The sequence below is a fragment of the Pagrus pagrus genome, assembly GCF_965226575.1.
Source record: "Pagrus pagrus genome assembly, chromosome: 1".
NCBI classification, from domain to species: Eukaryota; Metazoa; Chordata; class Actinopteri; order Spariformes; family Sparidae; genus Pagrus; species Pagrus pagrus.
The window spans coordinates 20280489-20306269 of record NC_140185.1 but is presented as its reverse complement, the minus strand read 5'-3'; the positions used below and the strand labels follow the sequence as shown (position 1 = coordinate 20306269).

The window sequence follows — 25781 nt, the reverse complement described above, 5'->3', positions numbered from 1 at the left end:
TGTTAAAACATGAGTCTTCACTTAGTCAGGATTGGGATGTATGTGTTAAGCTGTAACCATCAATTTGACATCTACACTCACGTAACAGAGTGACTCATGGCCAATGGCCAGCTGTGCTGAGGTTAAACAAGACTGGGTATGAAGAAATTTGTGCTTTTATCCCAATATTTAAATCGATATCCTGTCTGCCCCTCCCTATGAAGGCTGGCTTTCCACTCCGCCTCCAAGTCTTGCTGTTACAACCGTCATACACCCTACCATCTTCCAACGAGGTTGGACAACACAGTTCCTTAAGAATGTGATCATTGTATTTATTCAAATGGTACAGATCACAGTAAAACTTAGTTCTGACTTAATGCTTTTACATGCACGTACATTAACGGAAAAATTACTATACCATTTATTTGCCTCTGGACAAGCATCTTTCAGTTGCTTCTATCAGCATTAATAGTAGGAAGTGTCAAACAGAACTGTGCTGAGGAAGAAATTTCCAACTACCCAACATGTTTACAGGGCTGGAGTGGTTGCTCACTGGGTGGCATTGACAGGCTCCTTAGTAACCGTTGCTTCCTGGCTAATTAGCTTTGACTAAGCTACACCATTAGAGAATGAGAGGACGACACATATGTGTAGCACAGACACAAAAAACTGCTGACAGGACAATTTTACACAGAACATCAATTACATCCTCAATCAGATTAGTCACAAGAAAAATTTTAAAAAATGGTGTGCACAAGTGTTAACAAAACTGGCACATATATTTCCAATATAATCTATATAAGCCATGTTATATAAACTCAAAAGACTAATTCAGTGGAACTGATTAACATGTCAAACCCCTGCCTTAAGTTGGACTCCATTGCTGCTAACCTTATGTCAAAAGCACTGCCTCCACACTATATGCAGCTGAGGCTAAACATTCAGCATTAGCATGCATAAATTTCAGCAAATTTTTTAGTTCTGCATCACCATGACAACATGTCTGCATATTTAATTCGTCTGCATGTCCAATGGACATGTCCCTGTTATCTAACAGCAGAATAACATGTCCCTGTTATCTAACAGCTGAAATATCAGCAGTGTGTTTTAGAACACTAAGCTCATCACAGCGTTGGTGGTGGTGCGAATTACTAGTGAGGAACACGACAGTTGCAACAGGTGAGCTTGCACATGTGTGTAGTCGAGGGAGCTTTCCTACAGGCTCTTCAAAACACTGTTGTACGTGAGAGAACTGGTTTCAACAGAGACTTTCAACAAAAATCAGAGGCTTTGTTGATGCAGACGGACATGACTGCAATAAGGATAAATGTGTTGACTGGAGCTCAGAGAATGGTATTGCAAATGTTACAGTGACTGCATTTGGTTGCAGTGAAGCAGGAAATATTGCTAATTGGTTTAGCTAACCGTTGAATCAGCCGTCCCAGCACTGCAAATGTCCCACTATTTTAACCTACTATGGCTACATACACACCAATACATTTTTGTTTTAAAATGCATAACTATTGCTATGTTTACACCTGGCATCCACACTATGCCGGCATATTGGAACCACAAAAAAGTAGACTTTTGAAAACACTGCTGGCCCCGTTTTAGTTTGAAAAAACTCAGCCCTGATTCATCATGCTCGTTTTCCGAAACAAAAACAACAGCAGTAACATAGGTAATGAATAACAGGCATTGCTGACCCATTTGTCTATTCAAGCAAGAACACAAATTCAAGCTGTTGTGTGGTTAAATTCTTAATTTATATTGCTACTACTGCCTACATGTGACAGTTCCCATATCCAGCAGACTTATCACCCCACATGAAGCTCTGTTGTTTAGATGGGTGAGGCCAGGAGGAACCGATGCTTGGTCGGATCAATTTTATCGATGAAGTTTTCGTAATCATTGATCATTTAAAACAGAGTTTTAAAACGAAATCGTAGCTGTGTGGATGTAGCGTATGACGAGAGCCTACTGTATGCTCCACAGTCCAACATATATTATAGTATCAGGCTTATGAGTTGAGGCGACACAGAGGAGATTGGGAAAGAGAGATGTTAAATTTAATCGGTGAAATATACATACCAAAGCCATCAGGCCGCTAACAACATTTCCAGGTTTGCAAAAACAACATTACAAGGAGACCGCTGGTTCCATAAGCATGACCAGTGGTGACACATGCCGTTTGTGTGTCTGCAAACGAAGGAGGACTCCCCTCTGTACTGTAGGATTAAGGAGGACACAAGGGGCTCTAATGCTGGCTTCAGGACACAGCCATCTTTTGTCCTGCTTCTCTGTCAGCTGGCATCTGATTACAGGAACAGCTTCCATTTCCACAAACTGGTATCACCGCTTCATTCTATATGGGAAATCTGGACCATATATCACAAACACACCCCGGGGCTACAGAGAACCTCTCCAGTCAATCCTGTCTGGCTGTCCTATCAGAGAACAGATCAGAGCCAGCTGAAAGGTGACCTGGAACACCAGCACTGACCTCTGTCTGATTTCATAAAGCGTTGCCTCGTACACATCATGCAGGGACATTAATTCACACTCACACTGCAGTCTTTGCAGCGCAGTAGATCATCTCTAACAAAATTCAAAATTCACAGGCAAGCTGAATTGTGTAGAGTTCATATACAAGACACAGTAAGCACAGGATTAGAAATGTTGGCACAAAATCTAAGCAAGACGAAACTGAGATGTAGTGCTGCTGGGCTTGATAAAATAAAGCACTTTTACAGATCAAAGCCTGATGACAGAGCTCATATTATTCTGTTAGCTTTAAGTTTTGAGCAATCAATGACAATGTGGTAAAAACAAGTTAGGCAATATCAATCGAAATGAGACTATGGCTGGGTTCAGACCGACTTTAGCACTGTCTGAAAAAACGCAGTGCCTCTCTGTCGACACATCGGGGGTGACAATGCAGAAAAATGCAGAGCTGTCCAGCATAAAAATTAACATGACTTGACTTTTGTTGGAAAGCTACAGGACCTCGCTCAGCAGGAGCTGCGTTGGCCAAACATGTGCAGGCACACACTTCTGTTAGATTGCTTAATGTGTAATGTGAACTTTTGCTGTTGTGACCGTTCCTTATTCCATAAACATCTGTGCATTAGATGGATAATTATCAATGATTTTTATCAACGAGAATAACTGACTAGTCAACTATCAAAACAACTAGTAAGCACTGTTGAAGATGAATCATTCATTTGAGATTTTAGCATGGTGCAGTAATAAGTAATTTGTCTATTCAGAGCTGTTGAGACGGCCATCTATCAAAAGGAGGTGGACATACTGTAAGTTAAGTTGTTGTTCAACATATAATATTTTTTTTAAAAATTCCACATTACACCATCTTTAATAAAAACAACTTAAGATATTTAGAGAAGGAAAGACTACCGAGTATCTCAAACAAGCATGCTAGTCCAATCAGACCAAGGCTCAATTGTAAACAACCTCCCAGAGCCAATCAAGGACTCTGCTATATCACCTACCCCCTGGTTGGTCCCGCCTTCATTAGTTAACCCTTTACTGGTTGTATTTGAAACATTTATGACATGACAACTTATAGGGATTAGTTGATGACTACTAAAATGCAGTCATGATGATTGTCCTTCTGTGCGGTGTTTAAGCGTCTCATAAGCAATTAAACTCATCGATCTAGCTATTCAAACTGGACTTCTTGGATCGTTGTTTGTCTCAACACAGTGTTGCCTCAACACTCATTCAGGAGTTGGACCCCCACAGTAAGAACATTCACCATCACAGCTCAATAAAATGGGAAACTGAACGTTGTTATCTAGATAACAGAACAAAATACCAACAAGCATAAGGCCTAGTGTGTGGAAGAAGCACTTTAATCATGATTAGCCAAAATTAACAATATCACGGCTGCAAACCTACAGGGATAGACATGGAACAAAAAGAGGAAGAAGAGGAAATGCTGCACCAGTACCTGTAACAACACCCCCAAATAATCGTAGCCCCTTACAAATTTCAAGACAGGACTGATTTTTATCTGTACGCCTATTAGGTCCTTACAAAGACAAGGGATTACTAACAAGCAGTTCGGATTTTGCTGAATAAAGATGAAGTGGATCACATGCCTTCAGTGTCCATAATATCTAAATCTAAAAACAGAATGTGTCCATAAATAAGGCTGCATAGTGACATTATCTGTCAATATACATTGAAGTAACAATTATCCAGATATGGGCCCTTTCCACCAACACTTTTGGTTGCATGACTCAAAACATGCCATGCTGATTAGCTTTTCCAAAACCAGTTTAACCATGCCAACAGTAGGCTGCAGTGTCATTGTGCTTTAAGAAGGAATTTGGGATGCGGTCTATTAAGGACATTTTATTACTGGACACAGTGTTGGAGGTGGAGCCCTGTTCATTCCTATGAGAGCTGCTCAGTGGTGTTTTGAAGCCAAAAAAGCTTGACTTCCAGGCTATGAAAATACCTGGATTGCCAACCGAGCCGGCTAACTTCCAGTTGAGCGCCCAGCTAACTTGAAAGGGGATAAAATAATTTAATCGGGCGGCACTTCTAGACTTTCCAAATGTTATTGGACCGAATGGCTCAAATTCTGACCGTGAAACAACTCCTTTTGCAGGGATTGTGATGCTCAAAGAATTTATTAACCGTTTTACAGACACTTCTTTCACAATGGGTCCATTGTTGATTTCTCTTCTGTTACGACTGTTTCCGGCAATCGTGACGTGAAGCGTGACGTCAGTGACGTCAGTCAATGTAACGCTTCAGATAAAAATCACAGACGGGCTGCCTTGCCTGCTAGAAGTGGGAATGGGATCAATAGGTGTTTTTAGCAGGTTGACCAGCGTTTAAAAAACCTGTGTAGACCCACTAATTTTGGTGGAAAAGCAGTATTAGTTTACCGTTTCATCATGTTCACTTTCAACTGTTTCAGGATTTGTGTTAATTTACTGCTGGAGAAAACCAAACATTTTCAGATTTTGCTTCTTCATGGAAAAAGCAGCTAAAACAACTAAAAAACAGAGGACTTTATTGTGTAAACTTTAATACTAAATTAGCAGAGCTTTGTGAGTGGCTATTCTTTGATAATGATGCGGGAAGGAAGAGTATTGACAGCCGCTCCATTGAGCACTATTTGAGACAAGCATGTCATTAAAGACATACCTTCAAATGGTTAGCCCTGTTATAATGAAAACGCAAATCCCTGCTGTGTTAATCCGATGTGCCGAGTCAAACCAAGCCAAGCAAGCACATGTGTATGGAAAAGCCCCAATAGTACTAGCGTTTTTGATTCATTAAAATATTTAATATAAACTCTAATTATTAACATTTCAATTTATCTAAAAGAGAAAGAGACAGGCCCAGTGAGAGAGCAAGACAGCTGAATGGCGCTTGTAATTAAGCAAATAGAGATAATGAAATGTTTTAAATCTGACAAACACATTTGACTGTTTAATTTCTACTGTAAAATAATGTATTACAAAATATTGTGCAAGACTGATAAGAGGATGACGTGCCTATAGTATCTAGAGAGGTTGGCTGTCACTAGAGAGCTCAGAGATGGTTAGTGCAGTGATGTTGACGATGTACCCACCCCTATATAAATGTCTGAGCTCTAAAGAAAATAAACAATAGGAAGCAACAGCAGCTCAATATACCAGCCTGGGTTCGGCCTGCAGTATGTCAAAGCATCAGGTATCAGAGCTTATTGTAATATCTTCACTAATTAGATTCAGTCATCTGCTCTTCTATGCTCAAACACTGGAGGGGAAATCTGACACTGGAGGGTGTGGGGAGACAGCTGGGGGGAGGGGGGAGATCAGCCAGGGGGGAGGAGAGAGAAAAAAGAGATGCACACCACACCTCTCCTCTTCAAAAACATCTACATTATTGATAAAGCCTGGCTTCTGCAGGGAGGGACCACAGCACACTGATCCTCCATATCTCAAGCATGAGCAACCAACACAGACAGCACATTGGCAGCTCTATCCGAATCAGTTTACAAAAAGGACGTCCACACTAGTGCCAGAGATAAAGTATCAGCATAGAAGACGGCAATGAGAGGTAATAAAAAGCAAATGCAGCATAGAAGATGTGAAGTGAGGGTGAACAGGGAGCAGGTGGTTAGGAAAAACAAGAAAGAAAACAAAGATAAAAAAGGTGAGTCTGTCAGATGGACGGGATGGGGAGATATAGGCTGAACAACAAACCTGCTAAATAAAAGCCTGATATTAAATGAAGGCAGAGAAGTGAGGGGAGGAAGAGGAGAAGGGAGGGGATGAGGGCTGCAATGAGAAGGCGGCAGCAGCAGCAGCAGCACTCGTGACACAGTTAGCGACAGCGCTTGTTTGTTCGGCACTGCTCAGCTCACTCGCTCAGCTCCACTTGCTACGAATCTTCTGCTGTTGTCAAGGTAACAAGCTCTCTGGACTGGGAAAAAAATCTTCACATTCAAAAGATGTCTTTTCAAATGCTGGCCTTAACCTGAAGCTTGCATGTGTTCTTAATATACAGCCTGTGCAACTGAAGGTATCTTCAGCTCCGCTGTGCAGCTAAGACCAGTGCCTCTCCATTTTCCATGGAATTTGAACATTACTGTTACTTAACACTGTGAGTGTTTTCAATGATGTAGCTGGAATGAAAATGAAGGGCAGCACTGCCAACAGAGTAGTTAGAACAATCATACTGATGCTGTTTAGAGTAATGAATTAATTACAATGAATACTAGGCGTCATCAACGACACAAAAACTAAACCAAAAAGTCTTTGGCCAGTTAACTACATTCTTATCTGACTAGGTGAAACGGCCATGGAATTCACATAATACAAATAAAGGCACAAACCAAAAAGCATGCGAGTTGTGCTCACATATACACACACATATGACGACCAATTACAGCGTGGGCAGGAAGGAAAAATCTGCAGTTCAGGAAGAGCTGTTGTGTGTTAAGTCCTTAAGTATGTTACGCTCTCATAAAGTCCAATTTAAAGATTATTTAAGATTATTATTTCAATCTTCAATTAATATGTTACTGTATTAGGACTTAACAAATGAAACAATGGTGCTCCACAATCAACCTCCAGTGTTGCGCTCACAAAAGACAGTGCTGAATGCACATCAGCGCCCGTAGTATCATGGTATTATACTTATGATAGATATCATTACCTAATAAAGTACGCTTAATAGGCCTGTCACGACAACTACTTTTGTGGAGGATTAGAAATATTTGCAAGACTATTTTATTGTCTTATTAGGACCATTTAATGCCACAGATATAATGACAATGCAATGGCATAATAATACAAGTACAACCTTTCAGAGAGCAATTAACTTTTAATTCTTGATATTCAGACACTGGAGCTGGAATGTGAAAAAAAATATAGTACATAAATAAAATATAAATAAAATTAGAACCCATAGCCAAAACAGTAAATGCTTAGATGCTACATTTCTTTGTAAACAAACACATGTAAACACGGGCAAAACCTAGATCAGCAAAAATAATTGTGGTAATGTAAAAATCTGCATAATAATAAAATATGAGTTGATAAGATTAATGTTTCTCTGCTTTTGATAAAAACATAATGTGTCTGGTTCAGCAAATATAGTGAGTAGTCTTTCAGATTTCTCTTTTAGGACCACAGACTATGGTAAAGTAATTATTCATTTGTGGGACAACACTTTTCTATCATGCTCTAGCTCACTGTTTTTATGAATGTACAGCTCCTTTTCTGCTTTTTCAAATCTTGTTATGTATGATTTCACATATTGTGCATAAACAAGTAGCGCTTGCAGCCATGTTACAGCAGCAAAGGCCAGAACTGCTGCAAAAACAACCTGCACTGATGTGCCAAGTCACAGCAACACCCTATCTATAGCTTCCAATAATTACAATTACCAAATATGTTTACTTCTACCAAGGAGGTCATGTTTTCGCCGAACAGAATGAGTAGCTTAAATAAAAGGTTGCTCGTACCTGTGAGTGAGTATAATATGATGTGGACAGAGAGCCAGATCTAGTGGATTTAAATATGTTTTATTTAATACTGGATTAGGCTTAACTGAATTTCCAGGGACTTATTGGGCCTTGTTGGAGGTATGCGATGGACTGAGTGCCATTCCAGTTATTTTTGTCTGTACTTCATTAGTCTATATCATTTATTCTGTAAAATGTCAAAAAACAATGACACTTCCTAATCTATCACAAGTCACCAGAGCCCAATGTGATGCCTTCCAACTGCTTATTCTGTCTGCCAGGCTGTCAAAAGCCCAAAGGTATTCATCATTTAACAATGTTATGAAAATGTGAGAAGCAAGCAAGTAAACCTCAGTTTAGAAACTGCAAATGTATCCTTATTTCTTACATAAAAGATGAGTGAAAGTTTCCTTTCACAATATTAGTTCAAACAACACACCACTCATTTCTGCACTCACACTGTAGCTCTTGAAAGGATAAAAGCTACCAAACAGTGGTTCTTAACTAGTGGTGTTAATGTCACATATGCCCATGTCATACACTGAACCTGCAGCGTCGCTATTAAATATGTGTCAAGTCCAAAAACACACTTCCATGTACGATGCACATCAGAACAGCCTCTCCTATTATTTTCTATACAAACCTACACTTCAGTGTCGACGAGGCGTGGGTTGGCGTGGGTGGACTTGCTGCCCTGCAACAGAATATGCCACTGTCCTATTTTACAGCATAAACACCGGCTGATGCTCATGAACAGAAGCAGTTCTTTTCAGACTCTCAATTGGCACATCCCTGCTACTCTGCGCTGATTACTTCTCTTGTCAGGTGATAAGGATAATAATATACCAGGGTAGAAGAGTACTCTGATTTGCTGTACAAATGGCCTAAATGGTGGATTGTAATATCTACAAATTTGATAAAGCAACCCTTTCCATAGCTTTCGACTGCATATATTCAGGCATGCATTCTCACTGATGCCGATACCTACTCTGCAGTGTTGTGAGGACAAATCAACCATATATATGTAATCATGCAAATTAAGCCAAAGAATGCAATGTGGCACTTCAACCTCTGCCAAAAGTGGACAAAAAGCCAAAATTAGCCTAGTAAGGTATATCATATTTGAGTAGAAAAGTGTTATTCAATCATCATGCAATTCAATATTAAATGTTTTTAACAATGGCATTATACACTAAGTGCGGGCCAGCCAGCCTATTCACTGACACTGATTTGATTTTCTATCAAGAAAGCTCGCTCTGTCATTCAGCCTCACGCACACACAAACAACCTGAGCATTTCAACAGTTCTGCCATTTGTCATTTTCTGTTGCCATGGTTGCAGGGGAAGACAGTGCTCTGTGAATATTGGAAATGGAGGAGTAGCAGCACATGGTACATTATCAACATAAACACCCGCACATGCTCTAACACCACAGAACAAGTCGACTGTGTTGGTTCTGAATGCCTGCAGCCATCCGTTCACCCACACAATTCTCAGCGAGTTAAAAAGTAGTCATTTAATAAATATCTCCAGCTGACACACATCGTCTCCACACATACTAAATCATGTATCCAGCTACAAAGCCAGCTCTCTCAGATTCTATTAATGCATAGTTGTTTTTCAAAATACAACATGTCCCTTTACGATAGGTAGCTAACATGATCTGTATCAGACAGTGTGGATCCACAGTTTAGATGTTGCATAGTGTAATTTCCCCAATACATGCAGGCACATTCATCAGGCAATATCTCAGTAACAGAAACTGCTAAGCACAACTAACCTAGCTTGCTGCATGTGCGAGTGTATGCGCATCATGCATGATGCCACTGTCACCTTGACGAGAAGCCATTTCAGACCTTCCTCATATTCTGCTGGGCTTTACCGTCAGTATGCCTCTTCTCCCCGTTTGACAGGCTTGAGCCACACACAAACAGCTCCTCTCAGAGATTTCTCATTTGGTCCTCATTGGAAAGCTGTCGGAATGCCAGAGCGGGGTGTGCATGAATTAAAGCAGTGTGAAACTACTGCAAAGCGTGCAGAGTAGGAAAATTGCTATGGCAGTCTGTGGCTATGCCTGTATATGTGAAGACAATAATACCCTCTAAAAATTTGTCACTGACAATGAACATGCTATATGACACCCGAGGCCACCAGAGTATACTTGAGCTACTACGATAAACTTGATTGCCAATGAAGGCTGTATACCATGAACGTATACACACCCACGCAGCATGAGTGTTGTGTATGTTATTTTTGTTGGAAAGATCACACAAAGGGTCTGATTTAGAGGGCTTTGATTCACAGATGAAAAGCAACTGACAATGACTGCAGCCATGTGCACACTAGGGCAGAAACGTAGAAATTGGTCTGGACAATGTAATGCAATACAAACACAGACTATTGTCAAAAGCTAAAGAAATGTAATTTATACATGACACCAGAACAGCAGTAGTAGTATTATGACACAGGACAGCTTATTACAAAATATAGCTCGTTTGCGAGTGCACATGTTCTGAAATCATGTGTGTTGTGTTTCTGCAGGCTCTTGATTTCAACTCTCACTTGACACATATCTTCCTACCCATTTGCTTCCTAGTTGAATCTATGGGAAATAATTTTGTTTCAGGAACAAAACAAGAGAAATACAGTCAGTCAGGTATACAGATTCTAATTTGAAAGAAAAAAAAGATTGTGAGTATCATACTAGACCTAATGTTGACCACATTAAGGTCTATCAGCAGAGCAAAACTACTTGCTGACTATGAATATGCATAATTAAATGTTGGACAACACATCAGAGTGCAGCAGGCGAAAGAAAGGAAAAATACCAAGGCTGTCCTCGTGTGCGCCTAATTTACTATGATTTTTGCGAAAGGAGGAAACAAGGCAAACAGTTAGGTCCAACGCCCTTAGCTTCCTGCAAGCAGTGCTTCCTGAGGAACCAGGGCTACTGCATAGAGGTGGGGATGTGGGAGGAGACTGTCAGAGAGTGAGGGGAGAGGGGAGACAAGCATGCGAGGATGCAGATAGAAAGTGGAAGCAGAGGAGGAGAGAGAGCAGAGGTGTTGGTGGGTGGAAAGACAGAGGAGGACAAGGGGCGAGTCGAGCCAAGTGTGTGAGGGTGCAGCACAACAGTGCACCAGAGGGCTGAGTTCAGCAGACAGACAATCTAATCCGTCCGAGAGTCACAGGGGGTGATATGATGAAATTTAACAGACACTGGTATGTTGCATGTTCGTACAAAGAGCACGTGCGTGTTTGTGCAAAAGCGGATATGTGGAGACTGGAGAGCATGTATATCGCAATGAACACACCTGCATACATCAACATAAACATGCAGGAAAAGTAAGAAGAGCTAGCAGGCAAAGGAATAGTCTAAGGGACACTTGACCTCACTCGTTTTTATGGTGATGGACTCAAAACCCCTATGCCCCATCAACCACCCACTCCAAATTTAGCCTTGTATTGCTTAATAATTAAATAGGAAAAACATTCATAATAGAACAGCCGTAGCTTTAAATAGATTTCATTTTCTGAAAACCTTCTGAAAAAGGAAATATTCGTTCTAAAGCGCTCAACAGCGGTACTGGGTGACGCTACTTGGCAGTTCAAAACCTTGGGGCACTTAATGAGGTATGAACCAAAACATAACCTCTGACAAATATGGTGTGAAATTAAATGCTTATGGCAGAATATGTGCCAGTTAAAACTTACAGGACCTGTGTTTTGTTTCAATGCGCTGAACATTTAATGTTGGGACTCCAATATCCTGGCTATGAAAAAGGCCATTTTAATACAGAAGGTCATCCAACTCTTGATACTGTTTTTATTACAGCATTGTTTGCCAACTGTCTTAGAGGTGTGATTTTCAGATGCCATAGATCATGGATGTAATACTTCTTAAAGCATTTTTCCAGATTCTACAAGTTAACTGCACACTGTACAGTAAGGAAAATAAAGAAATGGGACCTCAAATTTAAAAAATTTATTCAAAATAAATATAACTATGCTTCAAGGAAAGGACAAGCAGTAAATTATACAGAATAGGTAGCACTTGTGCTAAAAAAAAAAAAAAAAAGCCAAAAACATTGGTATGATCCTTTAACTGCAAACCCTTTTCTAAGAAAACTGTACGTTCAAAATAGGCTATGCAGTGATTGTGGGTGAGAACTGGCTTTGCATAGGTAATGAGGAAGAATAAAAGACTGTCCTACATCCACGCCAGAGATTACACTGCTGGCTGCTGTTTCTATAAAAAGATCCACTGCAGGGAGTATGAGTGACACGCACACACGCAACCACACACACACACCCTCACAAACCCACACAGATGGGCACAAAAACAAGGCAGTATATTTATAGGAAGGAAGGTTCTAGTATCAAAACAACTTTAAAAGATCAGCGTCTGGTTAACTCTAGTCACCCAATCACAGATCTGTGACTATTCCAAGCCTTGGCAGGCAAACACAGTGAAATGTTGGAGAGATTATTGCTAGCTCCAGGCCAACTTCAAATGTCTTTTATATTTCCTGTTCTTCTATTTTTCCACTTCTCATTTAGACTGCTTCCTTTCTGGGCAAAACAAATACCTCACATAAGTGTCTTCACAATGTGACATGGGAATACAATGTGGATAAGCAAGTCTAGATACGAGGGCCTGACACATGTTGGCCTGTAGCTTTAAGAACTGCTCTGTGTTGCCACATATTCAGGAGGGAAAGTCCCTGTGCAGGCTGACTGAAGATGATGTGATTTTCCACTCCCTGCTGACTACTCTGGTTAAACACAATGGCTAATTCCTGTCCCTGCACCAAAAAAAGAGTTAAGACATTTTGTTTTCACCTTGTCCGTCACTTAGTAAGAATATTTCAAATGCTATCAAGTTAAATATTGTTCAAGGCTGCAACTTATGATTATTGTTAAGTATAGCTTATTCTGTTACCTAATTATTTAGGATTAATCAACCAATTGATATGAAATGAAAACTGCCCATTAAAATTTCCAGTTGCTACTTTTGTCTTAAGGCCCTGAAACACCAAACTGACATCAAAGAGCTAGCTGCGTCAAAGGCTGAACATTGCCTCACGTCTCCTGTGTCTCAGCCAAAAAGCTGCACTTGAACACACCGCAAGACTACAATCAATGGTCAATAACCTTGTACTTTCTGCGCTTGGGTGAAAGGAAATGGCTCTCTGCCAACATACAAACTTTTGTTATGATAAAGCAGCATTTTTTTTTTTACTTCACTTGCTAATATAGCCACTTCTATTCGCGAATATGTCTGATAAAAAGTTGCAAATGGCACTGGCAAAGAGGCAGAAGAGAAAATTAAGGAGACACCACGCTACATGAGTCAAATCAAGGATACTACAGCCAGGCTTTCCCTTTCTTATTACGTTACCATGTCACTTAGTTGAACAACCAATCAGAGTCATTTCACTCTTGCCGCCACTGGTTCTACATACTGAATCGGCCAAAAAGCTGCCAACAAGGCAGTCCGGAGTCAAGGCCCTTACCAACGGACCGAACAGTACCCAACAGCCGACTGTCAGGGCCTTTACAGTCCCAAACTCAAAGACTTTCAGGTTACAACAAATTACACCAGAGAAATGAACAATTATTGACAACTGATGAGCTTGAAACTTTTTTTTGCCACTGTCGTTAAAAACAATCAATTGTTTATCAAAACTGTTGTGAAGTAATTTTTGGACGATGAACAAATGGAACTGATGATTGTACACGTTTGCACAATTTTGTCATGACAATATTAGTGGTACTGAATGAGATGGGGATTTTTTAGCCAGTTAGTTGGAAAACTTCAAAAGTAGCACTCAGTTGCACTGTCAGTTGATCTGTTTGGCAAATGGGATTATCTCATCATGACATCACACGTTACTGTAAAAGTAAAAGTAAAAGCAAAAGCAAAATCAAACTGTATTTATAGTGCAGTGGATTTACAAGCTACATTAATGTAGAAGATAAGAAAAGTAGGTGAGCTAAAATTGGCAATATGTTATTGCCATCTTGCCTTTTATGCCATTTCTTCATATTATCTACTAGCTTGCAAGTTCACTAAATTAGCTTTCATTTTTTATGTTTAAATGTTCCATTGCCAACTGCAGCACACGCAACTCAACATTTTAGAATTTGACTACTTGAACATGTAAACCATTCACACTTCTTAGAGGAGGTAAGAAGGAAACAAGGTGATCATGGCACTGGTTAAACAGCAATAATGGCCATGCAGAACATGTCTAAAAATATATTTAATCTATAAGTGGTGGCCTTCCATCCACACTGTTCACAACAGGAAATGGAGATTTTCAATAAGGCACTCCAAAGTGAATACAAAAAAAGGCAGATAGGGAACATGAAGCTTTTTGAAAATACTGTGCTGTCAGATGACTTGGTGAGCATGAAATATAGATTTGATCGCAAGTCTCAATGCAGCAGCCCAGAAATTATTATCAGACGTGGTTGACAGGTAGCATACCCACAATCAAAACATTTCTTATATCATTGCTGATGTATGCCAGCATAAAAATGAAACGAAGATATGAAAATACAAGCACTGAAACACTTTCTATGTCAAAACAAAATGCAATCTCATATATTCCTAAGGTGTATGAACAATATATATAAAACACTTATAAGTATAGACCCCCCGTAGGCCAAGGAGACAACCGGATTGCTTATCATTATCGACCCTCCAAGTGCCATTACTGTAGAAAGGTTTGCATGTGCCTTAGGACTGTCCTCCCATGCTCCTGACCTTGTCTAGGTTGTCCCAGTTGTTATCTAATGCTGGATATTTTCACTGGAAGTCTTCTAGTGTGTGCACTTGCACTCTGGCCAACAGCAAATTTAAAGTTTTCCTAAATGGGAGATGTCTTCCAATGACAATACTTCTAGCTGGTGGCTAGGGTAACATTAGCTTGGTCTTGGGTTAGTAGGCAGTAAGACAGAAATAGCACTGCTTTCATAAAATGCAAGGGAATGCGATAATGTGGGCATTCTACTACACGTACCAGTGAAAAAAGAAATTATGACTAGGGCTGTGATATATATTGCTATATAAAAATACAGGAATTATATACTATCATAACATAGAAACATTAAATATCTCAGTAAACCATAGCAATTGCAAGTAGGAATGAAATATACGCCACCAAAAACCGGCACTGTAACAACTAATAGACCAGACCAGAACTGTGTGTTCAACTTCAATCAACTTGGCAAATAGTCAGTTTTCTTTCTCCACATTTACAATCCAGTTCAAAAGTAATGACAACTGAAAATTTGGCTCTAGGTTTTACTGCAGATCCCCACAAAACAGCTCCACAAACACACATCTGGAACATGAAGTCAACCACTACTCATTCTTTATATCAGTTTCTCTGGGAGATTCATAATGGCACAAAATGAACTGCACTGTCAACTGGCCATTGGGAGCACCAGCAAAATCCCAGCACTCCCAATAGCCTGACACCTCCTTCCTGAAACAGACACAAGAGACAAGGCTTATGTTTTACCACAAGCTGGCTACAGTGACACAGACTTTACAACGTGATCCAATGACAAGGGTAAAGCTTACCCTTGTCACTGACCAAAAAACACCAGCGGCATGCGCTTGGCTGTGCATGTAGGGTCTGCATGGCACTCACTAACTACAAACAGAACCGTGCAAGTTTTCCTTTTGTGTCAAGCAGAAAAAAAGGTGTAGCAGAACATGTTTGACTACACTTGCAGACACATCTTGCCATGTGACTATTGTGAATGCACATAGTGATGTCGATGCTGAGGCGATATATCATGGAGGCCAAAATACTGCACAGCTGTGTAATGCCGTGAGTCCTTACAAAAACAATCATTCATCCTCCAACTAAATGCTCAAGAGTAAACAGTAGATCTGCATATCTGCAGTATTCAACCTGGAATGTGAGCATGAACATATTTGACCGGCCAACACCGTATTTTTTCTAGACAATGTTTCATTGAGTTGTTGTAAAAGTTCAGCAAGATTACAGTTTTCTCCACATTTTTTGCTGCCAGTGCAGGAGTCTTATTGAAATTAATGAGGTGGGCTGCAACTAACAATTATTTTCATTATCAATTAATCTGCTGATTACTTTTATAATCAACAGTTTAATCGTGAAATGCCAAAAGAACAATGTCCATCACAATTTCACAGAGCCCAAAGTGACATCTTTAAATTGCTTTTTCAGTCCAACCAAAACACTCTTTATTTACTATCATAAATGACAAATAAGAAGCAAGAATGAGCAAATATGAGCAGGAAGAAGCTTTATGATGCAGTGTTATTGCCGGTCTAAACATGACTTGAACACGTTCCCCAAAATGCCTCTCAATCAATGTCACATGCACACCTCTGAGGACACCAAGTTATCCTGGAAAGCTGGGTGAACTCAGAAAAGTGACACACTGGCCTCATTTGTCTGAACTACAGTTTGTGTCTGAAGCCCCTAATGAGTTACAGAACGGGCTTCTTCCACCAGCCAATAGCACAATATGACCTCCATTACAGTGAGCCAGGAACAAGAACTTGAAACTCCGCAGCACATATGGGCTTCATAAATAAGCCTTGATAAAGATCTCACACAAGTAAATCATCTGTCTGAAGGCAATTACCTACAAAATAAGAAGAAGGCAATGTACAAAAAGCACCATCAACAATAGGTGTAACAGTAGAGGGCTGTTAAAACGGACACTGGGGTGAATCACAACCTCTTTATAGCCACCAGCCTGGTTGTAAAGACAGAAAAGAGCTGAGTGGTGAAAATGCATGTACTGGTCAAAAAGGGTGCTTAGATCCTTTGTGTTAAGTATACTGCCCCACAGCATGCTGGGGGGAAAACAAAGTATGGCTGCATGTATTGGTAAGCAGGGCCCCGACTGACGGACCTCATCTCTTTGGTATTTAGGTATGCCTTTGCTTTTCATTCACATCCCAACTGCACCAGCACAGAGGCCCATCTCCCCACAGTCCTCCCCTCCCCCTTCCTGTTGTTGCATTTCAATGTAAATGGGTGGATGAATGGCTGCAGCTGGCCCATCAAAAGGCCAGCCGCACTGAAGGGCCTTGGTGATTGAGATTCAGCCAGGCCACACCACCTCTACCCTCCCCCACCTAACAACACTTTGTCCTAACACCCTTACCCCCTGTCTCAGCTTATAGCTTATGACCAACATGAAGAGGCCGGCTGGGCACAAGAGGGCTTAACAAAAACTGATATAGCTGTTTGCCTCTGAGCACAACAGTAGTCAGCATGAAGCAATTTCTCAGAGTGGCAATAAATCCCTGACATATTTTATTTATCTCGGGGTGAAAAAGGTTGGTTATGGACAGGACACAAAATCTTATTCCATCTCTGCAGTGATGGGAACCAGAAAAGACAAAACCACTTTCACATGTATCGCATTAACCATCAAACTGACATTCCTCTTTTAAGAGACCATGTTGGAAGAGGGGGCTGACACCACAATAGGGAAAAATCTGTCACAGCAATCTAACTGCTGAGAAACGCATTTGTTTAAGTTCTGTAACAGAATTACTGTATAAACAGCGTTAAGAGAGTTCTTTGGTACAGTCCATTCTTGGACACTTTGACAAACAAAGCTTCTGATTTCCAGTAAAACTACCTCAGTACTGGTGGTGTTGTGTACCACCATCAGCGCACCCAACCACCAAATTATTGCTGAACCAGCAGTAAGCAGCCTGCAGCTCTAGCCTAACCAGTTCACTGTGTTTACCTGACCTAACGAACAATGGTTAAAATGCCCCATCATGATCTAGTCTGACAACAATTTAGCTGATGTTTTGGGGCTTTCGGTGTAGCCAGCGGATATCTGGATAAGGGCTATTTGGCTCAAGACCTACCCTTCCATGTATTGGTCATAGATTACAATCAGCTGAGCAACATGAGAAACAAGAATGGTGTTGAGGCATCAACAATCTCCATAAACGGATATGTGCATATGAATGCAGATTTAAAAATGTAATAAAAAGCTAAATTGTTGTCAGACGATAGCCAATGGGTTCCAAGAATACATTTTGGCTTGTCTTTTTCTTTCCATATGGACTGCTCGCCATTGGTCAACACAACTAAGACAACAAACTAGGGCTGCAATTAGTCGTAATACTATTGAAATCACTATATGGCCAAGTGCAATATTAAAACAGCAATTGATAAAGGCAAAATGTGACAAATCTGCCTCATGATGAAGTGTTTTATTGGTTCAGTCCAGAAGCCTTCTGATACCAAAATCGTGTCGCTTGCCTATATATACTGCATTCATATGCAGATATCCGTTTATATGGATTATAATAGCACCTAACTAATCTACTATCTACTCACTGAAGACTCTAGCTGTGAAAAGCTAGAAGCTGCAGGTTAAATACATGATGAGCGAACATTAACAGAAAAATAGCATCAGAAAATATTTTTTTCTCTCACTTTTGCACTCTCAAACTTCTGGCTTTGAGATGTACAATATGTTCAGTTTTGTACCATACTAGGTTTTTTAAAACATATAGTATGACACCTTAGCTTAAGATAGGCATGGAAATTCTTTTAAAAAAGGGCCTTAAGGTTGAGGAGGAGAAACGGAGAAAGTAACCAGGCGAGCAAGAAGCCTGTCTTGTCTTTTTCCCTGTGTGTCAGCAACAGGCTGAAAAGACCAGAACAGCCAAGCCCAGAGGGACACACCACACAGACTGTCTCTCCCATCAGCTCCCAGACCTGGCCGACTAACCTCAGAACATTTCCAACACCACGTATGGATAATACATCATCCCCTGCAGCCTCCTCCTCAGCAGCACATCCCATCAAAACACCAACTGTTGTCTCCAGATTTGCACAACCCCTAATTCATGCTTGCCCAGACCAAGGCACACAGCCATTTGCCTAATAGTGTTACCTACTCAGGTTCTCTCAGTGTGGAACACATGCACAGATGTGATGGTGCTTTCTATAGCCAAGACTTTCACCTATTATTATTCTTCCTTCAGATAACCTAGTCTTATCTTGAATTCCAATGGTAGCATGTCTATGACAAATATGTTAACTAATAAAACTACTCAGAAGATGTGATGGTATAAGGGAACAAATTAAATTGGCAATTAATACATTTACTTGAGGAGTTCACAGTTTGAGACAATCGTGACTCGAACTTATAATGGTTGAGTCTCTTTGGGGTAATTCAGAGTGAAACTGAAATTGCAATTAAAGTGTACCCTGTAGGCCTACACAGATATCTCAGATCTTAGACCAAGACCAAGCTTCACAAATCTATGTTACATCTATAGCAACTACTTCTTTTTTTATAATTCTCAAGGAAAAACATGTTTATTCATCTTACCATGAGAAACATTACTTCTGTCATAGGATTTTAAATACTGTAAATCAATATGCTAACCAGCTAAGTTTCAAAATGGTATGCATACCTGAAATTATAATTTAGCATATCAGTAAGTTTCCGTTAAAAACAAGGGCCCAAAATATTCCTTTTCCAAGCTTCGATCAGAAAGATCAAAAGCCAAGTCTGTAAAAAGCACATTTCTGGAGAAGCAGCAGCATGCCAGAATAGAAAGCCTTTCCCTTTGATGTGCAAGAGACTCAGGGAAGAGAAAATATTATTGAGAGCAGTGCAGCGGTAGGCTAGGAAGTCAGCACAACCTAACATGAGTTTAAGACGCCATCAACCATCAGGACCTCCTAAACCCTGAAATGAGGCTCTACAGTCCCTGAGGGAAACAGCAGGATTGGGCCCCGCCATTTTGTTCCATTTCGCTTCGAGGATAGAGGAGGGGGCAAAGGACTAGGCTGAATTTCAAAGGGCTTCAGATGCCATTTGAGTATCCGCAGAGATTGTGCTGGTAGAACAGCAGCTATAAAAGATTTACACAACTCGAACAGGGAGGAAGAGAGGGGAGTGAGAGAGACACCGAGACAGAGAGAGAAAAGGAAAGGCAGAGACAGACAAAGACAGGCAAGAAACAGGAGTAGCCATGCTTGTTTACCTAAAAGGACCACACTCTCAGTACGGGAGGGGGAGGGGAGTGCCTGCATGGACAGAAGGCAGGCCGAGTGGGTGCTGGTGCTGGAGTTGCAGCTAAAGGCTTCTTTACCCTCTTACAACGCCAGCTGTTATTCTTCTATTTGAGTCTGACGAAGGCTTCGCAGCAATATTCAAGGAAGAAATTGCAAAGTACACTGCATACTATGTGAGCCACCTAATCATTTCATTAATGTTAAATAAAACACACTTTAAATATAAATGTAACTGCAAAGTTTGTGTCAGTGAAATGTCTCACATATAGAAACTCTAACAAGACCAACATTATTCTTGGCCACTCCTTAAAATACTACCCCGGGAAACGCAACAAAAAAACAAATATGCTTTCTAAGAATATTAACTGCGACGTGGTTGTTATGATCTTGGCTAGTCATTTTCAAGAAGAATAATACATATACAATCATACACTGAGGGTATTTCTTAAAATAACGCCTTTGCTTTGTGTTTTGACCATTCGTACACACGTAACAGTGTTATAGGTTACAAAACGGACCTTTTGGAAAACTCTTTACAGGGTGACAATATTCCTATTTTCCGTTTTCAGTCTTTATGTCTCGACGGGCAGAAACAGATTTTTGGACATGATGACACAGGTATCTACGTTTGCTTCCTAAATGGGAGTATATGTTATGATGTTGGAGTATCTGAATATATACATTGACAGAGTGGATGTTTTATAGTTTATATTTATAAAGACACAAACTGACTTTGATAATACAATAAAGGAAAAGAGAAAAACAGCTGCTTACGATGTTTAGTTAACAAAATAGCATTACCCACGAAGATACAGTGAAGAAGAGTACTGTTTTCGTCCCTCTTTCATAGTATTTTCTGTAGGCAACCACCCACAGAGTAGACAAACTGCTTCCTGTTTACAACAGCACAAGCATACTAGAGTTGCCACGGTGATGCAATTTTCCCACCAACTCATAAGCTCGTCACAACACCGGTGTTACCCGGTACACCTGGCTTTTTACATGAAATGATGCTCACCATCCGTAGAGCTCTGAATTAATTTACTGCTAACCGAACATTTCCTACTGCTGCATCTTCACAGTCTAGGCATTAACTTTTATTTTGAAGGAGGCTTAACACAGGAGAGGCAATGTGTTTAGTGAGTTTAGCGCATGGCGGCCACTTTCAGCATTTTTGACAGCGGATCAATTTGAAGTACGACAGGGTGTACTTTTATACAATCTGTGAGGGCAATGGAACAAGATGGGGTTGTTGGACAAAGAGCTGCAGGCAAGAGGCTGCACACCTCCAACTTCTCAGTGAGGTAACCAACTCCTTTTTCTCAGTAACGTTATCAGGTTCCCTGTTAGCATTGGGTTTAAATCAGAAATATTACCCAACAGGTGCTTTTGTTTATCGCTTTGACAACAAATCCTCCACCATCATTTTGCCAGTCAACTGTCCTTACTCTTATTATGTGATAAGTGAAATGTGACTGATGCTGCACGTAGCTACACTTTCAGTTTACTGTTGTAGCATCTGTCAAAAAGCAAAATGACGCTGAGGGTGGTGGGCAATTGGTGTATGATCTAACACCGTGTAACATCAGTAACACCGACTACAGCTGCAAGCCTTACGCATGCCCAGTGCTAGTAAGGACAGAGATTATTTCTGAAATGGTGCTAAAATGAATTTCATCAAGAACATGAGGCTCAGTGTCGCTAAAACTGACAGTGATGGATTAAAAACATTTGCTGGATTATGTAGGAAATTTCATAGGCAGAAAAATTTCCATTTAAGAGAACACAGTAAACCTTGCAGCTATAAAGTTACTATGCAGAGTCATATTCTGAATCTTTATGTCTACTGTGCTAATACTGCAGTGCTCTCTGCATCTGCTTTTTAAAAAACCTGCCCTCTCTTGTATATTATCCTTGATATGCTTTTCACATTTTGATGACATTTTTACTTTCATTTAGGTTTGACGGTATTAATGTCTTGTCATACCAATACTTGTGCACAAGTGGGTTACTCAGTGATTCTGACAGGTTATCAATGATCATCAGGTTGACCTCAGCAAATGTTACTATCAAGCCACCCAAACACAGCAATAACAACAGTCTGGTTGTGTTTTCACCCACAATGCAAGGACTCAGTTGAGTTTGTCTTCACTCAGCTTAAAAAAAAATACAAGACAGGGCCACCTAAGATTCAGGCAACAAAAATCCATTACTAAGATCGAGGAGGAGAAGCGGTGCAGTCAGGCATGTTTACGACAACACTTTGTTTACAGCACCGTCACAGTGGGCTGTGGACTGTGGCGTGGTCCGCACGGGTCAGCAAGTTTCCTGCATCTGGGTAATACGACCATTAATGGAGTCTGAAGAGTCATGAGACACAAGCGCCACTGCAGTATAAGGGTAGAAACATAAACGTTGCCTGCCTATCTATTATTACACAAAACGTGTAACCCCAAGCTACAATCACATCTCATGACCTTTCTTAACTCCATTTCCTGTTGAAGGCAGAGGGCAAGGCTTAATTCTCTGGTAGTACTTATAGGACCAGGGGTCAAATCTAGCCATCACTAATGGGAAGCGGATGGGACATACAGTTCACAAGTGTCAAGTAGAATGGCAATTATCCTTACTTATGACAAGATATAGTTTGACTAGGGATGTACTGAATAGTTTGAAGCTTTGAAAGCTTCATTCATAACATTGACATTCGAATTCCAAATCAACATCGGTATTCTGCACGGCATTTCCTTTTCTGCGTATCTATTGATTCTTTTTAAAACCAGAATTTAAACACAGTTGCGGATAAAGAGATGGCTACACTAATATTTTTTAGTATTATACTATTTGTAGATTGTAGATTTCGGTGATGGTTGCCTAGGATTGTTTCCCCAAGCGTTGTAAAGTCCAAAGGTTTAAATTTATTGTAAAAAAAACATAGATTTAATCATTTCCAAATTCACAGCATGTTTTAATCTAAGAAATATATCTCTTCATCATCTCTTCAACGTCATCATTTACAAACCACTGACAACTGTAGAAAGATGATGAAGGTATTTGTTATTTGGTTAAGTCGTGTTCATTTTAAAGAGTTGCTTTCATGGAAAATGAAAATCTGCAGGACATGATTAAAAACGTTGCCATTATTTTGACCTATATTAATACCTCAGTAAGCTTCAAATGTTGCATTATTGTAACTAGAAAGAATGAATGTGTTGCATTGACTTTAAACATCAGCATCACATTAAATCATGCCTCACTAATATCTTTGCTTGGCTACTGTAATAAACTAAATAGAATTTAACAACAATACAGAATTTGATTCCAAAAGAAAAATATGTAAATATAGACACACAAGTTCCAGCTACCTAAAATACATGTGAAAAGTATGTGTACAGCATATAATGTCAAATAGCAAATAAATGTAACTTTCAATTTCATTGACAGACTGATTCCAGTTTATATGTTAAAGAGAAACTGCAGCTTCAATGAGATTTTCTTTCTGTATCTGGGTTATCTTACATTCACAATGTAAACACATCAGTGTACTTGAAATAATACGTGTAAGAAATTCTGCAAAAATGCCTAGTGTCCATCTAAATCCCACACATCTTGATCTGCATATGTAACTGAATAGTGCATGTGATACCATTTGAATTGAGGCTTTAATAATAGTGCAGAGAAATAGGACCTACGCAAGCTCAAGGGACAGAGATATGCATCACTGCCTCTGCAGTGTAGTCAACATGAACGCCCCAACAAGCTAAAACACTCTCAGTATCTTGGTGGAAAACACCACCAGCGGCACTGCAGTGTTTTCCTCAGCATTGGTACTGCACCAAAGCAGAGAGCTTCTCCTCCATATTCCATTTCCTCTACAGCCCATCTCAAATCCTACCACGTTGTGTCCCTCAATAACATGTTATTTAACACAGAAAACACAGGCACTCCATTGAACTAACTTAGGTGATTACGACAGTTATCTATCTTACCGCCCACTGTTAGTCATCTAACTGTACACAGACACTTCAAAGCATGGTTCTTTGAATATTCCCACAAAACACACACATTTTCTTCATGTGTTTGAGTTATGACAATCTAATTCATTGTTTGCCTTATAGCCAGTCTTGTAGCACATCTGTTGTGGTTATGTGCTGGAACAGACCAGCACATGGACAAGACATAGTGCTTCATGACAGGAATTTATGATGCTGTGCACACTTAAGCGGAAATGCAGATAGACTACTATTGCTTTAGATAAACAAAAAATGGGTCAACATTTGGATGAGATGATTGCACTCCCTTTGGAAATGTAATGATAATTTTTGTCTGGGATATTGGAAGTGCCCATTAGAGCTTATCCTGAGTATGCTCGAAAAAATAGTCTAGATCGACAATGCAAGTTAATTCCCCTTTACTTCTAGGAAAAACCTTCGATAATATTGCACAGGATCTGAATCTGTTGTTATGCATGTACGTATACGTGCATGTATGGTAGCAACGTATGCAGCACTAGTTGCTAACTCAATACATTTAAATGCCATTATAAAACATAAACACATCGCCAGTTGCAATCCAATCACACATGGGCAATGATGTACCATAGCTACATTTCATTTGACTGAACAACTTATGATAGCTTATGTTAGCTCAATGTTTAATGCACGAAATGAATGCCTTTTTAAGCATTTATCAGCATTTTAACAAATCCAGCTAAGCATAACCATAGAAAGGCTGCGTTCAAGAAGTAGAACAGCGAGCTAAAGATCAGCATTTCCAGTGAGTACAAATTACATAACCATGAAGCATACTTAAGGTATGTCTATGCTTACAAAGAATTAGTGTATTAAGATAGTGCAAGTTGACCTCTGTCGCAACACACATCAAACCGAGTTAACCACGGGGGCAGCAACAGTCAGTTTGTTGTTATTAACGCATTAGCTATGCAGGACGAGTGAAAATGCGACTTACCTCTGTCTGAATTTCCACAAATTCAAATAATTATCAGAATCTGTAATGATTAGTCTACGCCGCGATGTTTTCGGCCGATGCTGGATGATCCCATTTGTTGCCGTTGGTTTACTATAGACTGGTCCGAAGACATCCGCATAAACTCGCGACGACCATCGCAGCTCAAAAGCAGCTCACTAGAATCGAGGCTAGCGCTAGCTTGTTAAAACCGTGCAGAGCAGCAAACGGAGGTCCCAAAGAAAAAAACAATAAAATATCCACGAATACTCGTTTACAGCGTAGCTATTTCATCTTCACCACAGACTACAAACCTTTAACACTCCATTTGTACAACGGTAGGCTTGCTTGGGTGAATCTAAACCATCAAAAGATCATATTTTGTTTCGGTTTAATCCTCTCCGCCAACCCATTCGAGCGGTTTTCGAGCGGCCTTTGACTTCAGTGTGTGGACGCTCTGGACGGAAACGCTTCGGGAATGAAACGGCCGTCCTGATTGGCGCTGGAGCTGTGGGCGGATACCGTTTTCGAACAGGATGAAACAGACGCCATTTTGGGTCTACACAGCATCCCGCTCTCCCTTCACAACAAATACAAGCTGAGCTCCAACGTGGCTGACCGGAGTTCACAGTTTCAAACTCAAGAGACCACACTCCATTATATAGTTGGAGACCAAGAAAAGGAAATGGAGTACAGGCGTCGAGTGCACTCGTTTTCTACATTTCTAGACTTTGTTTATTCAATTTTTGGAAACATGAAACGTTTTTTATTCT

General features: G+C 40.2%; 1 protein-coding gene across 1 annotated transcript in view; it reads right to left on the bottom strand.

Moving 5' to 3' along the window:
* Positions 1-25460, bottom strand: part of ankrd11 (ankyrin repeat domain 11) — a 104946-nt gene extending 79486 nt beyond the window's left edge. The window contains 1 exon segment of the mRNA XM_084355152.1: positions 25012-25460. The gene's annotated coding sequence lies outside the window, so the exon portion shown is untranslated.
* Between the last annotated feature and the right edge of the window lie 321 nt (positions 25461-25781).